Below are 18,257 nucleotides of genomic sequence, written 5' to 3'. Positions count from 1 at the left end.
TCTTAGAGGCAAGATGGTCTTCCAGACGAGGTCCCCTACCTAAAATGATTTAGTTTTGACCTTCTTGTTGTAGGCCTTGGCTACCCTGATCTTATCCTTTTCTATTTCTCCTAAGGCTACCACTCTTTTATCGGTCACCTCATCAACATTGTCCATCATCAAATTATAATAATCACCGACACTTAAGTCATTTTGCTTGGCGATCCTGACATCATTTAAACTTATCTCCACGGATAAAACTGCTTCCTGCCCATAGACAAGCTCAAATGGAGAAACTTTAGTAGCACAGCGTTTAGATATTCTGTGAGGCCACAAAGCTTCAGACAAAATCTTATGCCAATACTTAGGATTATCAGATATCTTCTTTTTTATCAAGTTAATCAATGTTCTATTACTAGACTCGGCCTATCCATTGGCCTGAGCATAATACGGATACAAATTGAGCAATTTAATTCTATATGATTCAGCGAACTCACGTACCTCCTTTGACATAAAAGAAGCCCCTTGGTCTGTAGTCAAGGTCTGGGGAATGCCGAATCTATGAATAATATGTTCAGTTATGAACTCAATTACCTCCCTGTGTGTCATGTTCTTCATGGCAACAGCTTCGGTCCATTTTGTAAAGTAGTCAGTGGCAACTAACACGAATTGATGTCCCTTTGATGATGAAGGATGAATCTCTCCTATAAAGTCCAATCCCCATCCTCTGAAAGGCCAAGGCTTGATGATAGGATGTAATTCGGTTGCAGGGACCAACTGTAAGTCACCGAATTTTTGACATACTTAGCATCCTTTGTAGTACTTGAAACAATCAGCTATCATGTTAGGCCAATAGAAGCCAGACCTTCGCAACAACCACTTCATCTTTGGAGCCGATTTATGGGTACCAAAAATCCCTTCATGTACTTCGGCCATGGCTAATATAGTATCACCTGGGCCCAAGCATTTAAGCAGGACGTCATTGACTGTTCGGCGGTAGAGTTCATCACTCATTAAAACATACTTGAAAGTTGTACGCCAAATGTTCTTATCTATCCTAACACTAGGATTTCATAGATAATTAATTATGGGTGTCCTCCAATCACTTGCATCGGCTTCCTTACCAGCCGAATCAATTAGGAGAACTTTCCTAGTAACTCCGGACGGTCTAGAGCCTTTACTCGGACAGTCCGCGACCTGGGGAATTGGCCCTATACCGGTTATCAGATTTTTGGTGTTATGAAATTTCCCTCGCTTATCCGATAACCTGATGTATCTTGTGCCAAATTGTTAGCCCTGTGATTCTCAACTCTAGAGATGTGCCGAATGCTGAATTCGTCAAAAGAATGAATTATGCCCCAACACTTTTCAAGGTAACTATTTAGAGTACCATCAAAACATCGATATTCTTCTAATACCTGTTGGACAACCAGCTGAGAATCACCAAATGCCTTCACATGTTTTACTCCCATACAATTTTAAAGTTCCAAGCCGAATAAAAGGGCCTCATATTCGGCTTGATTGTTAGTGCAATAAGTTTTCAATCGACTAGAGAAGTCGAAGGAGACATTACTTGGTGAAACAAACATGATGCCAATTCCTTTCCCTTCATTGCAAATCGATCCATCAAAATATAAAGTCTAGTTTATGAGTATCATTGATCCGATGTTCTACAATAAAATCCGTTACGACCTGGCCTTTCATAGATTTCAATGGTTCATAGGCCAAGTCATACTATATAAGTGCATAAGCCCATTTACCAATCCTACCACTCATAATTGGGTTTTGCAACACGTATTTAATCACATCGGTTTGACTGGCAACGGTGCAATGACTAGACAGTAAATAACATATACAGTTGGTGCATGCATAAAATAGGCATAATCATAACTTCTCGATAAAAAGTGTACCTTGTTTCAGGATCCACCAGCCTCCTACTTAGGTAGGTCACCACATGCTCCTTTCCTCCGGTCTCTTGCGTCAGAACAACTCCAATAACCTTATCTTTAGCTGCGATGTATAATCTGAACGATACTCCTACCTGTGGTGCTTTTTAACACGGGAGCCAAAGATAAATACTTTCTGATGAGACCAAACGCTTCCTACTATTCTGCCCCCTAGGTAAATTCGACATTGTTTTTAAGCCAAAGGATAGGAGTGAAGACACCAATCTTCCCAGCTAGGTTAGAAATAAACCTACGTAAATAATTTATCTTGCCGAGGAGTTTCTGCATCTCAAGCTTATAGGTCGGAGGTCCCACCTTCCGAATGGATTTAATTCGGTCAGGGTCTATCTCTATACCATGTTCATGAATGACAAATCCTAAGAAGTTACCAGCCGATACTCCAAAAGCACATTTGCGTGGGTTCATTTTCAGACCATACCAGCGCATTTTATCAAAGGCCTTGCACAAATCAACTATATGAGAACTAAATTCAGCAGATTTGACTACAATATCATCAATGTAGATTTCCATAGTGTTTCCTAACAGCTCGTGAAAGATCAAATTTATAGCCCTCTAATAAGTAGCACCAGCATTTTTCAGACCAAATGTCATGACAATCCACTCAAATAAACCAATGAAGCCTGGACATATAAAGGTCGTTTTAGACGCATCTTCTTTGGCCATGAAAATCTGATTATATCCGGCATTACCATCAAGAAAGCTAATAATTTTATTTCTTGACGCATTATTGATCAATGTGTCGGCTATGGGCATGGGATATTGTCACACCCGGATTTAATGGACAAAGCCGGGTGCATCTCATACATGCACCAAAGAAGATAACATATATAATAACAGAGTGTATAGAGATAAATGTCACAATATAATTAGAGTACTTATTACATAGCGGAAGTCTTACAAAAATAAAAGATAAATATAACAGGATCTAAAATCCATCCTTGGTGCCAGAAAGTCAACTGGGAGACGCCACCTAGATCGAATCGAACTCCTCATTAAGCGGCTCCTCTTGAACCACCTGTACTTCTCCTGTGGGGGTGAGACAGCAAGGGTGAGCTCACACATGTTCATCGCTCAACAAGTTGTGGGGAATAATGTGCATGAACTCACCAAAGGTGGAAGTTCATGTGAAGTGTAAGGCTGATCAACAAAATAAAGGTTGAAGCTGAGCATTGCTTTTATAAGTTGGTCAAAATTTTATTAGCAATTACTAAGTTTAAGTAAATACCAAACCATAATAAATAATAGAACAAAATTAACAAATAATCCCATGCAAATGCAAATGACAAATTGAGTTTTAATTCCATAGATTAATCATGTGAGGGTCCGAGCTACTCATGACCGTGAGCACGGCTAGTATACCAGTTTTACACTCTGCAGAGGTTGCACATCTTTACCCACAAGTCATGTTACCCATCTGTCAAGGGGTCATGAATCCCATACACCTCTACCAAGGAAGCGAGACAGGGTAACACTACGAGGCCTTTACAAAGTTCCACTAGCTTCAGAAAACCCGCTACAGTTTATAGGAAGCTCTAGTGCAGGAATCCCTCGCCTGACCGCCATCGCAGCAAAATCAACCCAAGGACCTCCCTACACTGACCACTCCCTTACTGCCTTTGCCCCTTTCGGGTAAGGTAGTCATCCACTAGCTTTCCTAATTAATCAGCCAAGGGTGTCCCATTAAACCCTTGTGGTAGCACTGTTTTCCCGGGTGGTCGCTCCATGTTCCCATTAACATAATGATCTTATCATGAACATAAATAACATAACAGAATAAATAGGAACATGGATATAATGAAATATTATCCCAAAACCATATAAGGCAATAGCATAGCTACCCAATTGATTCAGAGATAAACAAGGTAAAAAGGATAATCAGTCTAGGGTGACCTATTGGGTCCCATCAAAATTAAACCTATGCATGAATAAGTGATAATAAAGAATATTATTGGGTAACAAAAGTGGATCAAGGGCACAACTTGCCTGGCACTTGAGATTCCAGTTACCAGGGTGATTCTTCAGATCTTCAAAACCTCGCGCTAGTCGTAGCAATACAAACAAAACATGGTATAGAAAAAATTAACATCACACCAAACATAAGAACAAACGGAATAATAATGATCTACGCGAAGCTACGAGATCACGTGATCGAGAACCACTAAAATCGGAGTCATGGTTAAGGAGTTATGATCTATGGAAGATCTGTGTGATTAAAATATTAAACTATATTATAAATTGATTACTATAAATCATATGATAGATTATTCTATAAATAATTATCTCAACTTTAATCTAAGTTATGAATTGACCATAGGTCATCTTCTAGTAGATTATAATGATAAGTAGATTAACAAGACTAACCCACATGAATTAAATAAAGATCTAATTAGAAAAGAATGAGACATGGTATAATAAACGTTGTTACTGTGTAGTAAATACTTGTACGAGACTAACACAACTTGAATGGATCAAATCGGAGTTATGAATTTCTAAAGATTTTATGTATTTGATATAAGATTAATTAAGAGGTTAATTTTTTTGATACGGTTTTCATGTCAAACCAGAGGTACTGTGTGATACACAATAATATTATAAAATTATAGGAACTGAAATGGATTAAAAAGGAGTTAAAATGTATTTTCTAGGAATTAAACAAATTTCTGGAATTAATTTTGCATTAAAAACCTTTTTCTAAATGAATTTCTCTGTTTTCCTAGAGGTTTGGACTGCGCGCATGATTAAACAGAAACCCAGGGTCTATTGCATAAAACATCTAAGACTCAGGCATACGGTCGATGGACTGCGGGTTTAATAATAAAGAATCCAGGTTCTCTTTTAAAAGACGGCTAGGGCCGAAGGGGTATGGTTCAATCCTAACCGTCCGATCTAGCATGCACGTCCGAGATTAGATCGTGGTTCTTGCGAACCGGTGTGCAACAGGGGACGTCGGATCGCGGATGAAGGTTCTGGATTTAAAATGTCTTGATCAAACCGTGCACGCCCGATCTAGATCCAATGGTCAGATTAGGACGCGTGAAGGGGTATGCGCTGGGGTGATCCCGACCGTTGATGCCCGGACCGATGGTCCAAAGCGCTTCACTACACTTCTCCCCCATCCCGACCACCAGAGTGGCTGCACCGCCCAAGGAGCACGACGGAGGATCGCCGACGACACGCGATTTGGCGCAACTGTGCCGGTCCCACAACACAACCAAGTGCTAAACGAACTAGGGCGTGCAACGAATCGAATGAGCTGGTCCTTACCCTAGATTGGAGTCCACGGATGCAGTCCACGGCGGCTTGCGGCACGATAGCGGAGAAGGAAGCTCGACTCCCAATTCCGGCAATCCAGACTGATGCCCCGATTCGCATGGTCCACGGATACGATCCTTGACACCCGGTGACCCTCCCTGAGCTAGTCGCAGAACCGTGGCCCAGACGTCCCGATGACCCAACGGCGGCACTGCGGCACGCCTAGGTTCTGGCAAGAAATTGAGGCCGCCCAGCAAGATTCCGCTCCAACCGAGGCGTCCTACACTCGCCATACGATTGGGGCTACGCCCCCAGCCGCATTCGTAGAGCGCAGCGCCGACACAACGGGCGAATCACGATGGCGGCGCTTTCTCCCCTCTCTGGTGCCAGCGTCTCGGCACGATGCAAGGTACGACTAGTGGGTTTGCGGTGGCAGAGGCATGGGCAAGGAGAGGGCGACGTGGCCCGGTCTTATAGTCCCGGAACGGGTCCAAGGCCGGAGATTGTGGCATGGCTGAACGACGTCGCGGACGGTGGAGATCCGAGGAAGACGGAGGTCATGCGCGCACAGGAGACTGCCTAGTGGGACCCACCCGGCAGAGCGACGCCAGCTATTAAGTGCGCTGGCGTGAAGTTGGCCAGCGGGGCATCGTTGTCAGCGTCCGACGAATGGTGGGCTGAGTGTAGCGAGCGAAGTGGGCCAAGGTGGAGAATGGGTCGAAAGTGAGGTAGCCGGCCCAGAGAGTTCTAGTTACTTTTTTCTTTTTATTTTTATTCCCACAATTCAAACTTGAATTCGAATTTGATTTTAAACTTAAGTTCAAGTTTTAATTCACAAATGAGAAGTCCCAGCATGGGATTCACATATCTTGATTTGTCTAATAATTATTTTTATTATTATTATATTTATTCATAACCTTTTATGCGGATGCTTTTAAACATACACCCAAAATATTTTCTTTAATTCATAAGGTGTAGTATTTATTTAAAGGATACTCTAACCTTTACATTCCCGAGAATATATATTATTTCTTAATTTGTATAAGAATCTCTTCCTATTTCTTATCTTCCCCTTTTTGGTAAGAAAATCAAACCTAAGTTTGATCATTTTCAAAGAGTAGTTTCGAAAGAAAGGAAATTATTATTAGTAATTATTATTTACTCTTTTCATTGTTATATATTTATGGAAGAAATAAATAGTTCCATTGAATCCCCTTTCCTATTTTCCATTTTATTTTCATTTATACTTTGAAGTCCCAAATTTAAATTATGATTATTTATTAAAATGTTTCACCATATATTCATAAGTATAAAATGCATGTAGTGCATCACTTAATGACATGCATAATCATCTGGTTGAATAGGAAAACTTTTGTATTACTTCTTTTCTAATATAATTCTTGGTTTTCAAAATTCAGTTGTCGATTTTCAGTACTCAAGTATAATTTGAGATATCTGAATTTGCTATTTTATTTCTTCATATGTTTATTTTATTATTATTAATTTTTTATACAGATTTGGGCCTTATCGATATTCGTCTTTAGGAGTTGCTCTATTTAAATTGCGAAAATCAATGCATACTCTGAGCTTACCTGATTCTTTCTTCTCCACTGGCACAATATTAGAGACCCACTCTGCGTATCTACAAGGTCTAATAAAATTAGCCTCTAGGAGCTGGTGAATTTCGTCCTTTATTTGTGGAAGAAGGTCTGGACGAAATGTTCTAGCTTTCTGCTTGAAAGGTCTGAAACCGGACTTAATGGGCAGCTGATGCTCTACTATCTCACAACTTAATCCTGGCATCTCAGTGTAATTCCAAGCAAAGCAATCATAATATTCTTTCAATAGACCGATCATTTCATCTCTAGGATCGATCTCTAAGGTCTTATTCACAAAAGTCAGCCTTGGAGTTTTACCATCTCCTATATCAATCTCCTCCAAAGGATCGGCCGATGTAAACCCCTGTCCTAATTTGTCGAGATCTCTGAATTCCTCTATTATGTCTCCCACAGAGGAATTAGATGATCTTTGTGTGACGGCGGACCCTCTGGTGTCGGAGGCCGGATCGTCCGTGACACTGGTTTTATACTACGGTGGATGTTCGGTCTTAAAATCCGAACTGTCTTGTAAAAGACCGGACCGTCTGACCTCAGAAGTCGGACCATCCGCGACTAGGGACTCATTCATTATGTGTGTACTCATCATTTAAACTTTATTTAGGATTTAGCTGATTCTCCATCTGTGAAAGGGAAATAGGGTTTAACCTTTTCCTATAAATAATTTTGGTGGTTGAATGCCCAATACAAATAATTGGACTAACTAGTTTGCTCTAGATTATATATACTACAGGTGCTAAAGGTTCAACACAAACCAATAAAAATATCAAGTTAGGGTTCAAAAAGAAAGGAGCAAAAGAAACCGAAGAGCACCCTGGTTTGGCGCACCGGATAGTGTCCGGTGCACCAGGGCCGTACCACTTCAAACTTGCTACCTTCGGGTTTCAAAAGCGCCGCTCCTCTATAATTCACTGGACTGTCCGGTGTGTCACTGGACTGTTAGGTGCACCAGCGGAGCAACGGCTAGCCAGCGCAACGGTCGGCTGCAACGGTCGACTGCAGAGCTACAGTGCACGGACAGTTCGCGCAGAAGTCAAAGCAGCCGCCAGAGGCGCACCGGACAGTGCACAGTACCTGTCCGGTGCCACATGAAGACAAAGTTCCAACAGTCGAAACCGTCAGAACCCTAATGGTTGGGTGACGTGGCTGGCGCACCGAACACTGTCCGGTGGCGCATCGGACTATCCGGTGCGCCCATCGACAGCAGCCTGCCCCAACGGTTGAATTGGTGGTTGGGGGCTATAAATACCCCACAACCACCTCCACTCCAACCATCCAAGCATTCACTACTCATTTAATACAAGAGCAGTAGACACCACTCCAAAGACACAATTCAAGAGATCGATCCGTGCAAAGTCTCAAAATCAACTCCAGCTCATTTAGACTTGTGAGAGGATCATTTGTGTTTTGTTGTGCTCTTGTTTGCTTGGTTGGCTTTCTTCTTCCTTATTCTTGTTCTCTAAGTGACTTGTAATCAAAGCAAGAGACACCAAGTGTGTGGTGGTCCTTGTGGGGTCTAAGTGACCCGTTTGATTAAGGAGAAAGCTCACTCGGTCTAGGTGACCGTTTGAGAGAGGGAAAGGGTTGAAAGAGACCCGGTCTTTGTGACCACCTCAACGGGGACTAGGTTCTTTGGAACCGAACCTCGGTAAAACAAATCACTGTGTCATTCGCTTTATTTTCTTGGTTGATTTGTTTTCCCCTCTCTCCCGGACTTAACTTGTATTCTAACGCTAACCCCGGCTTGAAGTGTGCTTAAAGTTTGTAAATTTCAGTTTCCGCCGATCCACCCCCTCTAGGCGACTTTCAATTGGTATCAAAGCTCGGTACTTCATTAGAGTCTGACCACTCGAAGTGATGTTGGGAGATCACACCAATAGGGAGATCGTGACCGGCGGCGACAAGTCCGCAAGCTCGGGGAGAACTCATTCGAGGGAATCCGGCCACAAGCATAAGGAGAAGTCTGCTTCCTCCATCAAGTCACAACAGAGAGGTGACAAGAAGAAGAAGATGAAGAAAGTGGTCTACTACGAAACCGACTCTTCATCACCCTCCACCTCCTGCTCTGAATCATCATCCGTAACTTCTAAGCGCCATGAGCGCAAGAAGTATAGTAAGATGCCCCTCTGCTATCCTCGCATTTCTAAACGCACTCCATTACTTTCCGTTCCCCTAGGCAAACCACCATTTTTTTATGGTGAGGATTATTGTATGTGGAGTTATAAAATGAGGCATCATCTAACCTCACTCCACAAAAGCATATGGGATATTGTTGAGTATGGAGCGCAGGTACCGAAAGTAGGGGACAAGGACTACAATTCGGACGAGGCCGACCAAATTCGGCACTTTAACTCCCAAGCTACAACTATACTCCTTGCCTCCTTGTGTCGAGAGGAGTATAATAAGGTGCAAGGGTTAAAGATGGCCAAAGAAATTTAGGACGTCCTCAAGACGGCGCACGAAGGGGATGAGGTGACCAAGATCACCAAACGGGAGACGATCGAGGGGGAGCTCGGTCGATTCGTCCTCAACCAAGGAGAGGAGCCACAAGCCATGTACAACCGGCTCAAGACCTTGGTGAATCAAGTGCGCAACCTCGGGAGCACCAAGTGGGATGACCATGAGATGGTCAAGGTTATTCTAAGATCCCTCGTATTTCGTAATCCTACTCAAGTTCAATTAATATGTGGTGATCCTAGATATAAGTTAATGTCTCCCGAGGAGGTAATTGGGAAGTTTGTGAGCTTTGAGTTGATGATCAAAGGCTCCAAACAAATTGTCAACTTGGAGAAAGACAGCACCTCCACACCCGAGGTGCAACCCGTCGCATTCAAAGCAACGGAGAAGAAAGAAGAGTCTACATCAAGTAGGCTCCCCATCGACGCCTCCAAGCTCGACAACGAGGAAATGGCGCTCATCATCAAGAGCTTTCGCCAAATCCTCAAGCAAAGGAGGGGGAAGGACTACAAACCCCGCTCCAAAAGGGTGTGCTACAAGTGTGGTAAGCCCGGTCATTTTATTGCAAAATGTCCTATGTCTAGTGATAGTGACAGGGGCGACGACAAGAGGGGAAAGAAGGAGAAGAAGAGGTACTACAAGAAGAAGGGCGGCGATGCCCACGTTTGTCAGGAATGGGACTTCGATGAGAGCTCCACCGACTCCTCCTCCGACGAGGATGCCGCCAACATCGCCGTCAACAAGGGTCTTCTCTTCCCCAACGTCAGCCACAAGTGCCTCATGGCAAAGGACGGCAAAAGGAAGAAGGTAAAATCTAGAGCCTCCACTAAATATACAACATCTAGTGATGAGGGTAGCTCTAGTGAAGATGATGATAATTTACTTACCCTTTTTGCCAACCTTAACATGCATCAAAAAGAAAAATTGAATGAATTAATAGGTGTTATTCATGAGAAGGATGAACTCTTGGATAGCCAACATGAATTCCTTATTAAGGAAAATAAAAAGCATGTTAAGGTGAAGAATGCTTATGCTCAGGAAGTAGAGAAAAATGAAAATTTGACTAAAGAGCTTAGCACTTGCCATGACACTATTTCCAACCTTAGAACTGAGAACGCTAATTTATTTGCTAAGGTTGAGAAGTTAAATGCTTGTGACGATTCAATTACCAATCTTAAAAATGATAATGCTAGTTTAATTGCTAAGATTGATAAATTGAATGAATCAATTGCTAGCCTTAAAACTGAGAATGATAAGTTAATTTCTAAGGCAAAAGATTTAAATGTTTGCAATGAATCTATTTCCTATCTTAGAGATGAAAATGCCATGCTAAAATCTAAGATTGACGAATTAAATGTTGGCAAACCTTCTACATCTAGTGTTGATCATGTTACTATTTGTACTAGATGTAGAGACATTAATGTTGATGCTATTCATGATCACCTAGCTTTAATCAAACAACAAAATGATCACATAGCTCAACTAACTTCCAAAATCAATGAGCATGAGATAGAAAATGAAAAATGTCAAGCTTAATGCCCATAAGAAATTGTCTAGCTTTGTTAAGGGCAAGGCTCCCATGGCTCAGGATAACGAGGGTTACATATTATATCCTGCTGGTTATCCTGAGCATAAGATTAGGAGAATTCATGCTAGGAAAACTCATAATGTTTCACATCATGCTTTTATGTATAAAAATGAGGCTCCCAGCTCTAGGAAATCAACCCATGTTAAATTGCCTAAAAAGAAAACTCCTACTGCATCAAATGATCATAATGTTTCATTTAAAACTTTTGGTGCTTCATATGTGCTTACTAACAAATCAGGCAAAATAGTTGCCAAATATGTTGGGGGCAAACACAAGGGATCAAAGACTTGTGTTTGGGTACCCTAGGTGCTTGTTTCTAATGTGAAAGGACCCAAGACCGTTTGGGTACCTAAGAACAAGGCCTAAATTGTTTTGCAGGTTTTTGCATCCGGGGGCTCAAGTTGGATTATTGATAGCGGATGCACAAACCACATGACTGGGGAGAAAAGGATGTTCTCCTCCTACGAGAACAACGAAGATCCTCAAAGAGCTATCACATTCGGGGATGGAAATCAAGGTTTGGTCAAAGGACTTGGTAAAATTGCTATATCACCTGACCATTTTATTTACAATGTTTTTCTTGTAGATTCTTTAGATTACAATTTGCTTTCTATATCTCAATTATACAAAATGGGTTACAACTGTCTTTTTACGGATATAGGTGTTACTGTCTTTAGAAGAAGTGATGATTCAGTAGCATTTAAGGGAGTATTAGAGGGTCAGCTATACTTAGTTGATTTTAATAGAGCTGAACTCGATACTTGCTTAGTTGTTAAGACTACTATGGGTTGGCTCTGGCATCGCCGACTAGCCCATGTTGGGATGAAGAATCTTCACAAGCTTCTAAAGGGAGAGCATATTTTGGGATTAAACAATGTTCATTTTGAGAAAGACAGGGTCTGTAGCGCATGTCAAGCAGGGAAGCAAGTTGGTGCCCACCATCCTCACAAGAACATCATGACGACCGACAGGCCGCTTGAGCTACTCCACATGGATTTATTCGGCCCGATCGCTTACATAAGCATCGTGCGGGAGTAAGTATTGTCTTGTAATTGTGGATGACTATTCTCGCTTCACTTGGGTGTTCTTTTTACAGGAAAAATCTCAAACCCAAGAGACTTTGACGGGATTCTTGATACGGGCTCAAAATGAGTTCGGATTGAGAATCAAAAAGATAAGAAGCGACAATGGGATGGAGTTCAAGTACTCACAAATAGAAGGCTTTCTTGAGGAAGAGGGCATCAAGCATGAGTTCTCCTCTCCCTACACACCTCAACAAAATGGTGTAGTGGAGAGGAAGAATAGAACTCTACCTCACATGGCGAGGACCATGCTTGATGAGTACAAGACTCCGGACCGGTTCTGGGCTGAGGCGATTAACACCGCCTGCTACTCCATCAACCGGCTCTACCTTCACCGAATCCTCAAGAAGACATCATATGAACTCCTCACCGGTAAAAAGCCCAATGTTTCATATTTTAGAGTCTTTGGTAGCAAATGCTTTATTCTTGTTAAAAGAGGTAGAAAATCTAAATTTGCTCCTAAGGCTGTAGAAGGCTTTTTACTTGGTTATGACTCAAACACAAGGGCATATAGAGTCTTCAACAAATCCACTGGATTAGTTGAGGTTTCTTATGACATTGTGTTTGATGAGACTAATGGCTCCCAAGTGGAGCAAGTTGATCTTGATGAGCTAGATGATGAAGAGGCTCCGTGCGTCGTGCTAAGGAACATGTCCATTTGGGATGTGTGTCCTAAGGAATCCGAAGAGCCTACACAAGCACAAGGTCAACCATCATCTTCCAATCAAGCATCCCCTCCAACTCAAGATGAGGATCAGGCTCAAGACAATGAAGATGAAGATCAAGAGGACGAGCCACCTCAAGGGGAGGACAATGATCAAGGGGGAGATGACCATGACAAAGACAAGGAAGATGAGCAAGAAATTCAGGGTCGAAGACTGCCACACCCAAGAGTCCACCAAGCGATTCAAAGAGATCACCCCGTGAACTCCATCCTCGGCGATATTCATAAGGGGGTAACTACTGGATCTCGAGTCGCTCATTTTTGTGAACATTACTCTTTTGTGTCCTCTATTGAGCCATACAGGGTAGAGGATGCACTAAGAGATTCGGATTGGGTGTTAGCAATGCAAGAGGAGCTCAACAACTTCATGAGGAATGAGGTATGGCATTTAGTTCCACATCCTAATCAAAATATTGTAGGTACCAAGTGGGTATTCCGCAACAAGCAAGATGAGCATGGTGTTGTGACAAGGAACAAAGCCTGACTTGTGGCCAAGGGTTATTCACAAGTCGAAGGTTTGGATTTCGGTGAAACCTATGCACCCATAGCTAGGCTTGAGTCAATTCGCATATTACTTGCCTATGCTACTTACCATGGCTTTAAGCTTTACCAAATGGACGTGAAGAGTGCCTTCCTTAATGGACCTATAAAAGAAGAGGTCTATGTTGAGCAACCTCCCGGCTTTGAAGATAGTGAGTACCCTAACCATGTGTATAAACTCTCAAAGGCACTTTATGGGCTCAAGCAAGCCCCAAGAGCATGGTATGAATGCCTGCGAGATTTCCTTATCACCAATGGTTTCAAAGTCGGAAAAGTCGATCCTACTCTCTTTACTAAAACTATTGCAAAAGATTTGTTTGTATGCCAAATTTATGTTGATGATATCATATTTGGGTCTACTAACAAATCTACTTGTGAAGAGTTTAGTAGGATCATGATTCAAAAACTCGAGATATCTATGATGGGGGAGTTGAAGTATTTTCTAGGATTTCAAGTCAAGCAACTCCAAGAGGGCACCTTCATCAGCCAAACAAAGTACATTCAAGACATACTCAACAAGTTTGGAATGAAGGATGCCAAGCCCATCCAGACACCCATGGGAACAAATGGGCATCTCGACTCGACATGGGAGGTAAATCCGTAGATCAAAAGGTATACCAGTCGATGATTGGATCTTTACTCTATTTATGTGCATCTCGACCAGATATTATGCTTTCCGTATGCATGTGTGCAAGGTTCCAAGCCGATCCCAAGGAAGTTCAACTTAGGGACGTGAAAAGAATCATGAGATATTTAGTTTATACACCTAAGTTTGGACTTTGGTACCCCAATGGATCCACTTTTGATTTAATAGGATATTCAGATGCTGATTGGGCAAGGCGTAAAATTGATAGGAAGAGCACATCAGGGACTTGTCAGTTTCTGGGAAGATCCCTGGTGTCTTGGGCTTCAAAGAAACAAAACTCAGTGGCTCTTTCCACCGCCGAAGCTGAGTATATTGTTGCAGACCATTGTTGTGTGCAATTACTTTAGATGAGGCAAACCCTCAGGGATTATGGCTACAAATTGAGCAAAGTCCCTCTCCTATGTGACAATGAGAGTGCAATCCGCATGGCGGATAATCCTGTTGAACACAGCCGCACTAAGCACATAGACATTCGGTATCACTTTTTGAGGGATCACCAACAAAGGGGGGATATCGAGATAGCTTATGTTAGCACCAAAGAACAATTAGCCGATATCTTTACCAAACCATTAGATGAGAAAACCTTTAGCAAACTTAGGAATGAGCTAAATATACTTGATTCTCGGAATTTTGATTGAAACATTGCACACATAGCTCATTTATATACCTTTGATCATATCTCTTTCATGACTACGACTAATGTGTTTTCAAGTGTGTTTCCATGCTAAGTCATAGATTGAAAGGGAAATGGAGTCTTCGGCGAAGACAAGGCTTCCACTCCACTCTACCGGTATCTTTTATCCTTCGTCGTTACTCCACACTCCACATTGGTATAATATTTCACTCATATTTACTTGTACCAATGGAGAGAAAGTAAAAAGGGCTCTCAAAAGACTCCGTTTTTGGCGATTAATGCCAAAGGGGGAGAAATATTAAGCACAAAGCAAAAGGGCCGCACCACCACCAATGTCAAATTTTTTAAGAAATTTTCAAATTGGTATCTAAATGTATTTGATATTTCTTCAATTGGTATTTACAAAAATTAGTAAAACTCTCTTGAAAGCTAAGAGGAGAATTTTATTCAGGGGGAGTTTTGTTTTAGTCAAAGGAAAAGCATTTGAAACAGGGGAAGAAAATTCCAAATATTGAAAATGCTTCTCAAAATCTTATTCATATACCTTTGACTATTTGCAAAAAGACTTTGAAAAGATTTTCCAAAAGAATTTGCAAAAACAAAACAAGTGTTGCAAGCGTGGTCCAAAATGTTAAATAAAAGAAAACCATCCATGCATATCTAATAGAAGTATAAATTGGTTTAACTCCAAGCAACCTTTACACTTACCTTATGCAAACTAGTTCAATTCTGCACTTATATATTTGCTTTGGTTTGTGTTGGCATCAGTGACCAAAAAGGGGGAGATTGAAAGAGAAATAAGGTTTAACCTTTTCCTATAAATAATTTTGGTGGTTGAATGCCCAAAACAAATAATTGGACTAACTAGTTTGCTCTAGATTATATATTCTACAGGTGCTAAAGGTTCAACACAAACCAATAAAAAGATCAAGTTAGGGTTCAAAAAGAAATGAGCAAAAAAACCGAAGAGCACCCTGGTTTGGCACACCAGACTGTCTGGTGTGCCACCGAACAGTGTCCGGTGCACTAGGGTCGTACCACTTCAAACTTGCCACCTTCGGGTTTCAGAAGCGCCGCTCCGGTATAATTCACCGGACTGTCCGGTGTGCCACCGACTGTCCGGTGCACCAGCGGAGCAACGGCTAGCCATCGCAACGGTCGGCTGCAACGGTCGACTATAGAGCTACAGTGTGCGGATAGTTCACGCAGAAGTCAGAGCAGCCACCAGAGGCGCACTGGACAGTGCACAGTACATGTCCGGTGCGGCACTGGACTGTCCGGTGCCACATGAAGACAAAGTTCCAACGGTCAAAACCGTCAGAACCCTAATGGTTGGGTGACGTGGCTGCCGCACCGGACACTATCCGGTGGCGCAACGGACTGTCCGGTGCGCCCATCGACAGCAGCCTGCCCCAACGGTTGTATTGGTGGTTGGGGGCTATAAATACACCACAACCACCTCCACTCCAACCATCCAAGCATTCACTACTTCTCATTCAACACAAGAGCAATAGACACCAATCCAAAGACACAATTCAAGAGATCGATCCGCGCAAAGTCTCAAAATCAACTCTAGCGCATTTAGACTTGTGAGAGGATCATTTGTGTTTTGTTGTGCTCTTGTTTGCTTGGTTGGCTTTCTTCTTCCTTATTCTTGTTCTCTAAGTGACTTGTAATCAAAGCAAGAGACACCAAGTGTGTGGTGGTCCTTGTGGGGTCTAAGTGACCCGTTTGATTAAGGAGAAAGCTCACTCGGTCTAGGTGACCGTTTGAGAGAGGGAAAGGATTGAAAGAGACCCGATCTTTGTGACCACCTCAACGGGGACTAGGTTCTTTGGAACCGAACCTCGGTAAAACAAATCACTGTGTCATTCGCTTTATTTTCTTGGTTGATTTGTTTTCCCCTCTCTCCCAGACTTAACTTGTTTTCTAACGCTAACCCCGGCTTGAAGTGTGCTTAAAGTTTGTAAATTTTAGTTTCCGCCTATCCACCCCCCTCTAGGCGACTTTCAATCTGCTCTATCATTACAGGAATGAAACCCTTTGTTGGGACTATGCTTCGTCGCCGAAGGTCTTGTAGGACGAAACAGCTTCGGCTGAAGCTGTCCGCATGTGATGACCGAAGGTTCCTCTTCATGAAGCTTCGGAATTACAAACCGACATAAAAATAGAATGACCTTTTAGTCCATAAATGTTTGAGTCACTGTTGTAATCCCTTATGAGGGGCATAATTGTAATTCCTCACAGGCTGTGTCCCGTGTCTATAAATAGTGAACAGTATTCCTTTACTGTTCACGCATTCCGGTAATAGCGATCACACCATTCGGGAATCAACCTTTTGCCAAGGCAAAGGTATAATTGTATCCAATGCTTAAATGTGTTAAATCGATATAATATGAAAGTAATGTTGTTCGTTTATAATTTATTCACCTTTGACGCTTCATATTTTATATTACTTTATTCAATCTATTAGGATTCAATTACGAAGATTTAACCTTCGTAATCATATTGTCTTTAACCTTCGTCCAAGGCTCATTAATCCTTAAGGGAATAATGCTTCGTTGGACGAAGGGCATTAACATTTAACATTTTATGTTGCCTTGTTCTTAATTCATAGCATTTGAGAACAAGTCCCCAACATTAGCGACCACCTCCGGTGAACTCATTTCCACTTTCCTGAGACAATGGCTTCGTTCAAGAACCAAGCTGGAGCTGCTTCGGCTCCGAAGCTGATTCTCCCGATAACAGGCGGTTCATGCTCAGAGCCGGCTAACAAGAAACAGAAGAAGGAGGCATAGAGAAGAGTACAACATGTTGGAGTGCAGGGACCCTTCATCAAGTCAAGATGGTCCCACATTCCAATCACCTTCTCCCAAGAGGATCTTCAGCTCAAGGATTTTCCTCATAACGATGCTATGGTTATTTCTTGCGTTATCAAAGGGTTTCTGGTCCACAATGTCTTGGTTGATACAGGCAGTGCAGCTGATATTATATTTGCTAAGGCCTTCAAACAAATGCAAGAGCCAGAAGATAAGATTCATGATGCTACACACCCTCTCTGTGGCTTCGGAGGAAGACATATTGTAGCACTGGGCAAGATCACCATGCCAGTGACCTTCGGATTCATCAACAACACCAGAACTGAGCAAGTTGTGTTTGACATTGTTGACATGGAATACCCTTACAATGCAATTATTGGTCGTGGCACCCTCAATGCTTTCGAAGCAATTCTTCATCCTGCTTACCTTTGCATGAAGATACCTTCGGATCAAGGACCCATTGCTATTCATGGAAGTCAGGAAGCTGCCAGAAGGGCCGAGGGAAACTGGACTGACTCAAAAGCAATCCATAATATAGATGGAGCTGAAGCTTGTGAACAGTACAAATTCAGAAGGGAGAAAGCAGCTTCGGCAGATCAGCCGAAGCCCATGCTCTTATGTGAGGACATAGCAGAGCAGAAGGTGCTGTTGGGCTCCCAATTATCCGAAGAACAGGAGAAAACCTTGATAAGGTTTTTGTTCAACAACAAAGATGTTTTTGCATGGTCAGCCAATGATCTTTGCGGAGTTAACAGGGATGTTATTGAACACTCGCTCAATGTTGACCCATCCTTCAGACCCAGAAAGCAGAGGCTTCGGAAAATGTCTGAAGACAAGGCCGAAGGAGCTCGGAATGAAGTCAAAAGACTCCTCAGTGCAGGAGTTATCAGAGAAGTAAAGTACCCAGAATGGCTAGCTAATACTGTTATGGTAAAAAATGCCAATGGCAAATG

Source organism: Zea mays, chromosome 7, assembly GCF_902167145.1.
Source record: "Zea mays cultivar B73 chromosome 7, Zm-B73-REFERENCE-NAM-5.0, whole genome shotgun sequence".
In the NCBI taxonomy this organism is placed as follows: domain Eukaryota; kingdom Viridiplantae; phylum Streptophyta; class Magnoliopsida; order Poales; family Poaceae; genus Zea; species Zea mays.
The sequence above is the reverse complement of the archived record's forward strand: the minus strand, read 5'-3'. Positions refer to the sequence as shown.